Raw genomic sequence first — 10592 nt, forward strand, 5'->3', positions numbered from 1 at the left:
CTGCTTGTAGATAATCTGTTGTCCTGTCCATGGTCTTTACTATTTGTGGGCCCAGCAGAACAGAAGGAACATCCACAATTGCACAGGGATGGGGCACAACAGAAAAACCTGATCCCCCTTACCTTGTTGGAACTGAACACGAACTACTGAGAATTTCCTCATGAGCTAAGAGTGATGGACTGGATGCCAATGTTACATGGTAGGGACTGACTGGTTTAGAAAAGTGTTAACAACTGAATTATATTGCAAGTATAGTGATACCCCTAGACTAGACCCAGACATATCTTTGCCTTCTTTTACCATGACTCATCATGGGCACTTGATTGCTAGACAACGGGCACATAAAGATAGGAGGCAAGCCTGGCATGGTGGCATGTGCCTGTAGTTCCAGCTACATGAAAGGCTGAGGTGGGAGGACTGCTTGAGCCTGGGCAACACAGCAAGACACCATCTCTAAAAAAAATCAGAGGGAGCAATTTACTCCATGTGGTATAGGTGTATAGGTAGTAGAGATATCCTTTAGTTAACAGCAGAACCAGGACCCGAAAAGACAATTTAGAATATTTGATGGCAAAGAAGTTCAGACCTGGCAATGGCTTAAAAATCAAGGCTCTTGTATGAATGAAGCTCACCAGACTATTGAGCACAAGAGAACTGGATAGAGAAGGAAGACTAAAAATGATCTACAAACCTATCCCCTTGATGCATCCCTGCCTTATCCCAGGTCTGACCATGGCTGGCCTAAGTTTAGCGGAGGTGCCCCATAGTCTCAACATGGTCCACACAAACTTTTCATGGAGCAGAGAGCTGGAGCAGGGAGTTGGTTAATTGCTTGAGGTATTATGAGAAGACTGAAGAGACACTATCAAGAGTTTGAGGAGTGGGAGGCCCTTCAAGACGGGTCACAGGAAGCTTTGGTGTTCAGATTGTTCTTGGACAAGTACCCACTGTAACTCTCAATGCAGTAGTTAAAGAGGTTGGTGTTATGCCACAAAGGTTCAGAAACTCATCTCATATTTGGGTAACATGAACATGCAATTTCTCAAAGGAAGAGTGGTAATTCATAAATAGGATAATACTGCTACAATCTTTTTTGCCCAGACCTGGAAGCCATGGGGATAAAAATGGACTCATGAGACTGAACTCTAGCATCTTCAAAGCGCTAGCTCAACACTGCCCTAAGCTAGCAGGCACCAAATACCAGGATGACATGTTGCTGCTTAAAGCAAAATCAAGTAGAGGAACTAGATTTGGGTTTGGGGTAGCATCCACAGAGCCCCGGAAACATTAAAGTTCAAGAACTTTAATCTGAAAGACTCCTGATACCCAAGAAATGAAGCAGAGACTTAAAACTCTAAACAAAGGTAATATCTTATCCTGCTGCTAAGGGGATGTGGACCTCCTACAAAGTGAGCAGCAGAGGACAGAAGCAAGAGATCCTTGTCCTTTTTCTGGGAGGACTCTCAGAGGACTTATCTGAAATGATCTACCTGTAAGACTACAATAAAGAGGTGCCAGCTGCATACAATATCCAAGTCCTGGGGCCCATGATCGTGAAAAAGAAGAAAGTACACTAAAAAAAGAAGTATTGTACCATAATACTACCTGACTATATTTTTAGCAGTTGTCAGAGATCAGAGCTCAGCAATGAAGACATTGAGAGGTTGAGAGGAAGGTAATCACAAGAAAGCAGTGGCCTAGAATTTGGGGCTACCTTAGATTATAAGGCAGTAGAAAAATCACCACCCCTCCATTAAGGGTGGAAGAAACAAGAGAGATACTTCAGAGGAACAGCTAAGGCACACAGTCAGAGCTCAGCCTGCCTCCAAAGGCCTGAAAAATATATGGCAGGAGTAGAGTAAACAGGAGCTCACTCATGAGTACTGGTGCTGGTGTTTCATTGGCCCACGTCTGCAACTGCCCCATGAATGCTGCTCCTTGATTTTGATAGTATCACATGACAACTCGGTCATCTGGTAAAGAAGTGACTTAATTTGCCTCTTTAGACCCAAATTAAAGATGTCAGGTTCAAACATGAGAAATGCGCCTTCTTCGTAGAGCAGAAATCCCTTCCCACAGGGCAACCTACCTGGAGACTACTCAGAGCCACAAGCTGCCTACATTAGCATGATGTAGACCTAACACCAGAACATACACAGTGTGCCTGGGCACCTGGTCACTTTGTCCTTTTTGCCCAAGTCTATTTCAACAGTGATCAGAAGGCAGAATTCTGGGACAGCATCTTACTGGAATTCACTCAGATGAGGATGGGACCTCAGAGGTGCTTGCAGTGAGAAGCACCAGACAAGAGCCCAGAAATCATGGCCAACCACTTTCAGGTAGACTTTCAAATGTAGAGATTTATTCTAATTCTGCAACAGACATTGGAGACACTGTACCTGAGGGAAAGGAGTGGTAGCACATGGCTTTCTAGGGCATATCTTTAATCTAGGAACACAGCCATATGGTTTTCTCTTTCTCTTTTGATGTTTGGGAGGTTCTGGCCTCCCCACTGATCTCTGCTTTGCGAATCAGATATCAGGGACAAATCTGGAAGAATAGAACTGGCTAGCCACAGATGCTGCTCAAGGGACCACACATTGAAATGAACTGCAGGAAGGTACCAACATAGGGATGGAGCTCTGTGGTGGAACTGGGTACTGCAGGGTAAAAACCAAACAGCTAACCTTCCTATGAGAAGCTTTGTCTGGCCTCATATGGGGGATGGGGTGTTTGAAACTTTACCCTTGTACAGAGTAAGGGAGGAGAAGGGTACAGGGCAAATCAAGCTATTCCACAGAAATAACAAATGCTTAATGAAGAACGGATCAGAACATGCCTTCAAATGCAGAAGGTGTTGAGCAAAAGCAGTGTGGAGAATAAAAAGGCAAAGGCAGCTAACTGTGACTGATTAGATAGGGACAGGGAAGTCCAGATGTGAGTCAGAACAGGGAAGTGGGATCACAGCCCACAAGGTGGTGAAAGCCTCCCTGAGAAGAAGGTACTGAGAGACAGGACTAGCTGGACTTCCTAGGCCGACTAAGAATTCCTAAGCCTAGCTGGGGGAGGTGACCACACCCGCCTTTAAACACGGGGCTTGTAACTCAGCTCACACCCAGCCAATCAGGTAGTAAAGAGGGCTCACTAAAATACAAATTAGGCTAAAAGCAGGAGGTAAAGAAATAGTCAAATCATATATCACCTGAGAGCACAGGGGGAGGGACAATGATTGGGATATAAACCCTGAAAGAGGCCGGGCAAGGATCAGACTACACCGGTTGCGGTCAAGAGATCTTTATTGGAGGTATCGAGCAGAGAAGGAAGAGAAGAGAGGAGAAGAGGAGAGGAGAGGAGGGGAGGGGAGGGGAGGGGAGGAGAAAGAAGAGAAGAGAAGAAGAGAAGAGAAGAGAAGAGAAGAGAAGAGAAGAGAAGAGAAGAGAAGAGAAGAGAAGAGAAGAGAGCTGCTGGTGTGCTGGGTTTTATATCCCTTGGGCCTATGTGGGGCGGGCCCAAGGGAAGGCGGGAGATGCTTCTTTCTGATTGGCCCTCCTTTGGCGGGTTCAGACAGCGCCCGGTCAAGGAGGGGAGAAGAACCCGGAACCAGCGCCATTAAGGTACCCCTCTTACCTAACAAACCCCAGGCATTCCAGCAGGGAGCGGCAACCCCTTTGGGTACCCTCCTGTTGTATGGGAGCTCTGTTTTCACTCTATTAAATCTTGCAACTGCACACTCTTCTGGTCCGTATTTGCTCTGGCTCAAGCTGAACTTTTGCTTGCCATCCACCACTGCTGAACGCCGACGTCAGAGACTCACCACTGATTTCCAACCCTCCGGATCCGGCAGGGTGTCCGCTGTGCTTCTGATCCAGTGGGGCGCCCATTACCACTCTTGATCGGGCTAGAGGCTCGCCATTGTTCCTGCATGGCTAAGTGCCCAGGTTCATTCTAACCAAACTGAACACTAGTCGCTAGGTTCCACGGTTCTCTTCCGTGACCCATGGCTTCTAAAAGAGCTATAACACTCACCACATGGCCCAAGGTTCCATTCCTTGGAATCTGTGAGGCCAAGAACCCCAGGTCAGAGAACAAAAGGCTTGCCGCCATCTTGGGAGCAGCCCGCCACCATCTTGGGGGCTCTAAGAACAAAGATCCACACACGGTAACAGTATTGCATAGACGGTCTCTCTCTGGGTTATGACCCTAGAAAATCAGAGGCCCCAAGTCTCTGCTCCTACCATCTTTGGCAGGAAAAATCCCTGAGATAAGAAATAAACTTCTTAGTAAGAATTTAAAGGTTGCTAGGGAAACTTCCACCTAGATATTAATCTACACATTTCCTAGTATTCCCTTCCTCATCTGTTTTCTCACTGGAACTGATTCCCCACTCTCGTCCCCATCCTTTATACTTTAGCGGAAACAAAATAAAGAGGCTGTGAGGCTGGAGGAAAGTGACCAGCAGCTCTGAAGTATATTAAAACAAGAAGGATGACTATAAAGTAATTATTTGTTTAAAGCAGGATTTCTCAACCTTGACAGTATTGATATTTGGGGGCAGACAATTTTTAGTTGTGGGGAAGTGTCCTGATTATTGCAGGATGTTTAGAACCACAACTTGGCTTCCATCCACGAGTGCCATGAACAAGTCCTCCCCAGTTGAGATGATCAAAAACATTTCCAGAAATTGCCAAGCGTCCCCTATGGGGCAAAATCCTCCCAAGTTGAGAACTATTGTTCTAAAGGAAGCTACCAACATGTATTCATTCAAATAAATGTTTGCCTCAGCGTAATCACTTTGGCAATTACACATTTGTGCGAGTGATACAGTCATCAAAACAATTTTTGAGCTTTTCTTTAAAAATCAACTTCAGAGTTTTTCAGAATTTCATTTAAATGGTTTTAAAGGAGGAAAAATCTTTGCGTACTGCTTTTACACAACAAGTTCATAACTAATCAAAAGTTAAGGTTGGTTTAGAGGCAAATGGATCAAGTGGAGCTATATTTTTATCAATGAGGTGGGAAAGGGTGGGGAATAGAGCTGGGTTTAATGAAAAAGTAATTTACTATGGACATATTTCAGCTTATTAATTTACTACGGACATTTTGAGAACAATTCCAAAAACAACTTGGCAAATGTTTGGGGCTATGGCAGTATTAGTGGAAAAGATATATAGTAGTCTGAGTTGAATATTTGAGGAAACACTCATTTAGATGTATATATTCCAGCAGAATAGTTTATCTGCTGGAATTGTCACTTATAACTCCAATTAAAAGGAAGCAAACCTAGAATGTGGAACAGCCTCAGTGAAAAATTATTTCAAATGACAAATTTTCAAATTTGTTAATTATAACACTTACGCATGTGTGTATGCAGCAATATATACATACTGTACACACACACATTACAGAAGCAAAAATACATGTCCATTCCACCTACTATACAGGATTTTGTGTTTTGTTTTGATGGCTCATGTATATTAACCCACATTTCTCCTTGGTATTTTATTTATCACCCTCCATTCTCCTTTTGCCGTTTCTCTCCATTGAATAGGTTGTTCACACTGCCTTGGAAATAAAAGAGAACAGCAGAAAGCAAAGAAAGTTTTATCTTAGCTTTTGGGTTACAAAAGCTTAGGCATTTAGCCATACAGAACATAGGGCAGAGACAAGAGGTGCCCATGCCTCCTGGCACAGGAAAGCATCCTTCAGGCTTGAGGAGAGTCTGAGGAAAGGAGTTAGTACAGATCCCAGAGAGAAAGGTAATAAGCCCTGAGGAAGTGCCAGGTAGGATAATGGGAGGCAAGAGCAGGAGAGGTCAGGCACTCTTGCCTGGGCAGAGCTGGGACAGGTGGCCAGTAGGACTTTGGACAGCCACTGAAAGTTTCTTTTGCTCCAGTCTGGTGCAAGAGCAGTACAAGGACTTCTGAGCATCCCCAATAGGCATGGAAGTGTGAAAGGAAAGTATCTTGGGCCCCCAAAGTCACTAAAGGGAAAAAGCAGCTGGGAACTGCTTAGGGCAAACCTGCCCCCAATTCTTTTCAAAGTTATCCTCTGCTCACTGAAATAAATGCATACCTGATTGCCTCTTTTGTAAAGGTTAATCAGAAACTCAAAAGAATGCAAGCAACCCTTTGTCTCTCACCTATCTGTGACCTGGAAGCCCCCTCCTTGCTTCGAGTCTTCCTGCCTTTGCTTTGAGTTGTCCCGCCTTTCCACACCGAACCAATGTACTTCTTACATACATTGATTGATGTCTCATGTCTCCCTAAAATTTATAAAACTAAGCTGTGCCCCGACCGCCTTGGGCACATGTTGTCAGAACCTCCTGAGGTTGTGTCACAGGTGCGTGTCCTCAACCTTGGCAAATAAAGTTTCAAAATTAACTGAGAAACCTTTCAGATTTTCTGGGTTTATGGAAGTACTGCAGAAGAACCATAGAAAATGAAGGAGTCATAAAAGTAGAAACAACATATATCTCTTCAGATCTGCAAGCACAAGTGGCCAAAGACCTGATGGGACCCTGGATATCTCAAAGGATGGCAATGTAGACAGAGAACATGGAGGATTAAAGGGCTCCTCCTCCCAATTACCTTGATACTACATAAGCTTTTTTAACTTGCTGAGGGTGGAGGGGAGGTGCTTAGAGATTAAAGTTGACTTAAGTAGTTTTCTACCACCTCAAGGAATAAAAGTTTGAAATAAAAATAAAGCTGTAAAGAAAATTATTTTCTTATATCAGGCCAAATAGACTTTAAGTCAAAAACTGTCACAAGAGATAAGATCATTATATGGTGATAAAGGGGTCAATTCATCAAGAGAATATAACAATTATAAATACATATGTACCGAACATAGTAGCATCAAAAATAATGCAAAGATTAATAGATCTGAAAGGAGAGAGAGACTACAATACAATAATAGTAGGGGACTTTAATATCCTACTTTCAACATTGCATAAATTATGAAGACATAAAATAAATAAGGAAACATTGAACTTGAAGTACGCGTTAGATTAAATGAACCTAACAGACATGTGCTGAACGTTCTATCCAACAACAGCAAAATACACATTCTCCTTAAGTGTACACAGAACATTCTCCATGACAGATGATATATTGAGCCACAAAACCAGTTTTATCAAATTTAAGACGACTGAAATCATATCAAGCATCTTTTCTTATCACAATGGTGTGAAACTACAAATCAATAACAGGAAGAAAACTGAAAAATTCACAAATACATGGAAAGTAAGCAACATGCACCTGAACAACTCATGGTCAAAAAAGAAATCAAAAGGGAAATTTAAAAATATTGAGACAAATGAAAATGAAAACACAACTTACCAAAACTTATGGGATGCCACAAAAGCAGTTCTAAGAGGGAAGTTTAAATGCCTATAATAGAAAAGAAAAAAAACTTCAAATAAATAATTAACATTACACTTCAAGAAACTAGAAAAAGAAAAAGTCAGCAGAAGCAAGAAAATAATATAGATTAGAGTAGAAATAAAGGAAATAAAGACTAGAAAAACAATAAAAAGATCAACAAAACTAAGAGCTGGTTATCTAAAAAGTTCAACAAAATTGACAAACCTTTAGCCGCACAAAGGAAAAAAAAGAATATTAATAAATAAAATTGGAAATGAAAGAAGAGACATTGCAACTGAGACCACAGAAATGCAAAGGATCATAAGAACTACTGTGAAAAATGATACACCGACATATCCCAGAATAAATGGATACACTCCTAGAAACATATAACCTTCCAGGATTGAATCATGAAGCGGGAGAAAATCTAAACAGACCAACAGTGGGTAAGGAGATCAAGTCAGTAATCAAAAACCTCCCATAAAATAAAAGTCCAGGACCTGATAACTTCACTGTTAAATTCTACCAAACATTTAAAGAATAACTAATAGACCAGGTGTGGTGGCTCATGCCTGTAATCCCAGCACTTTGGGAGGCCGAGGCGGGCGGATCACCTGAGGTCAGGAGTTCGAGACCAGCCTGACCAACAGAGAGAAACCCCGTCTCTACTAAAAATACCAAATTAGCCGCGCATGGTGGCACATGCCTGTAATCCCAGCTACTCGGGAGGCTGAGGCAGGAGAATCACTTGAACCTGGGAGGCGGAGGTTGCGGTGAACTGAGATCACGCCATTGCACTCCAGCCTGGGCTCGAAACTCCATCTCAAAAAAAAAAAAAGAATAACTAATAGTGATTCTTCTCAAACTCTTCGAAAAAAAACTGAAGAGGAGGGAATACTTCTGAACTCATTTCACAAGGTCAGCATTACCCAGATACCAAAACCAGACAAGGACACTACAAAAAAAGAAAACTTCAGGTCAATACCCTTGATGAACATATAGGCAAAAATCCTCAAGAGAATACCCGCAAATCAAATTCAATAGCACATAAAAAGGATCATTCACTATGATCAAGTGGGATTTATCCCTCGGACACAAGGATGGTTCAACAAATGCAAATCAATAAATGTGACATACCACATTAATAAAATGGAAGACAAAAACCACATAATCATTCCAATCGATGCAAAAAGAGCATTTGACAAAATTCAGCATCCTTTTATAATAAAAACTCAATGAATTCAGTTTAGAAGAAACCTCAAAACAATAAAGGCCATATATAAAAAGCTAACATAATACTCAGCAGTAAAGAGTTGAAAGCTTTCCCTCTAAGATCAAGACAAGGATGCCCACTCTCACCACTTTTTTTGTTGTTTGTTTTAAAAAATAGAAATTTATTTCTTACAGTTCTAGAGGCTGCAAGTTCTCGATCAAGGTGCCAGCAAGATAAGGTCTCATTCTGAAGTCTCTTCTCTTGGCTTGCAGGTGGCAACCATCTCACTGTGTGTTTGAATGACCTCTTTGTTGTGCCCTCACCACTTCTATTCAACATAGTAGTCTTCCCTCCATATTCATGGGTTCTGCATCCATAGAATCAGAGGGCCAATTGTACATATTTTCAATCCACTGTTGGTGGATGTGGAATCTTCAGTTATGGAAGGTTAACTGTACTACACCATTAAGCATTCTAATTTTTAAAAATGTTTTACTTATTTATTTATTTGGAGACAGGGTCTCATTTTGTCACCGAGGCTAGAGTGCAGTGGCATGATCATGACTCACTGCAGCCTTGATCTCCTGGGCTAAGGAAATTCTCCCACTATAGCCTCCCGAGTAGCTGGGACTACAGGCATATGCCATAATGCCTGGCTAATATTTTATTTTTTGTAGAGATGGGTGTCTTACTGTGTTGCCCGGGCTGGTCTCAAACACCTGGGCTCAGGTGATCCTCCCACCTTGTCCTCCCAAAGTTCTCGGATTATAGGCATGAGCCACTATGCCTGGCCTGGACTACAGGAATCTCGGATTTTGGTATAAGGTCCTGTAACCAATCCCCCACAGATATGAAGGGCTGACTGTACTGGAGGATCTAGCCACAGCAATTATGCAAAAAAGAAATAAAAAGGCATCCAAATCAGAAAGGAAGAAGTTAGTGTGTCTCCTTGCAGCCAATAGTGTCTTATAACTAGAAAACCCTAAAGAGTACCAGGTGTGGTGGCCCACATCCGTAATCCCAGCACTTTGGGAGGCCAAGGCAAGGGGATCACTTGAGCCCAGGAGTTGAAGATCAGCATGGGCAACAAAGTGAGCCCCGATCTCTACAAAAAAATTTAAAAATTAGCCAGGCATGGTGGCGCACACCTGTGGTTTCAGCTACACAGGAGGCTAAGGCAGGACGATGGCTTGAGCCCGGGAGGTCAAGGCTGCAGTGAGTCATGATCGTGCCACTGCACTCCAGCCTGGGTGACAGAACATGATCCTGTCTCAAAAAAAAGAAAAAAAAAATGAAGAAACTAGAACAAAGCGAGCAGAAGGAAGGATAAGCAGCTTGCTGAGTCTGTTCAGTCTTTCTTCCCTTGTAGGACGCTTGCTCCATCTCCTCCTGCCCTTGAATGTCAGATTCCAGGCTCTTTGGCCTTCGGACTCTGGGAACTTGCACCAGTGGCCTCTCAGGGGCTCTCAGGCCTTTGGCCTCAGACTGAGAGCTGCACTGTTGGCTTCCCTAGTTTTGAGGCTTTTGAACTTGGACTGAGTCACACCACTAGCTTCTCTCTCTTTCTCCAGCTTGCAGATGGCCTATTGTTGAGACTTTGCCCTGTGAGCCAATTCTCCCTAATAAACTCTCTTTTATATATATACATATATCCTATTGGTTCTGTCCCTCTGGAGGACTCTAATAAAGACTTGAAGAGTTTGTCAAGTGAGATTTGAAACCATTTACTTTAGGTATGGGATTCGGTCAGTACAATTTTTCTTTTATATCCTTTATGTCAATGGTTCTTAAACCTGGTTGAAAATCAGAATCACCCAGAGCGAGATTTGGATTCAGTTAATGTTTGGGAAAATTCTGATGGGCCAGGTTTAAGAATCTTTTCTTAATGCTTCATAAATCATTCTCAGACATGACGACACCCGTGACAACATGAGCAACAGGCATAAAATACGTGACAAAGGATTAGTTAAAGGTCACTCAGGAACGATAAGGCATCTGGGTCAAGAAGGGCAGGA

The sequence above is a fragment of the Nomascus leucogenys genome, chromosome 18, assembly GCF_006542625.1.
Source record: "Nomascus leucogenys isolate Asia chromosome 18, Asia_NLE_v1, whole genome shotgun sequence".
NCBI classification, from domain to species: Eukaryota; Metazoa; Chordata; class Mammalia; order Primates; family Hylobatidae; genus Nomascus; species Nomascus leucogenys.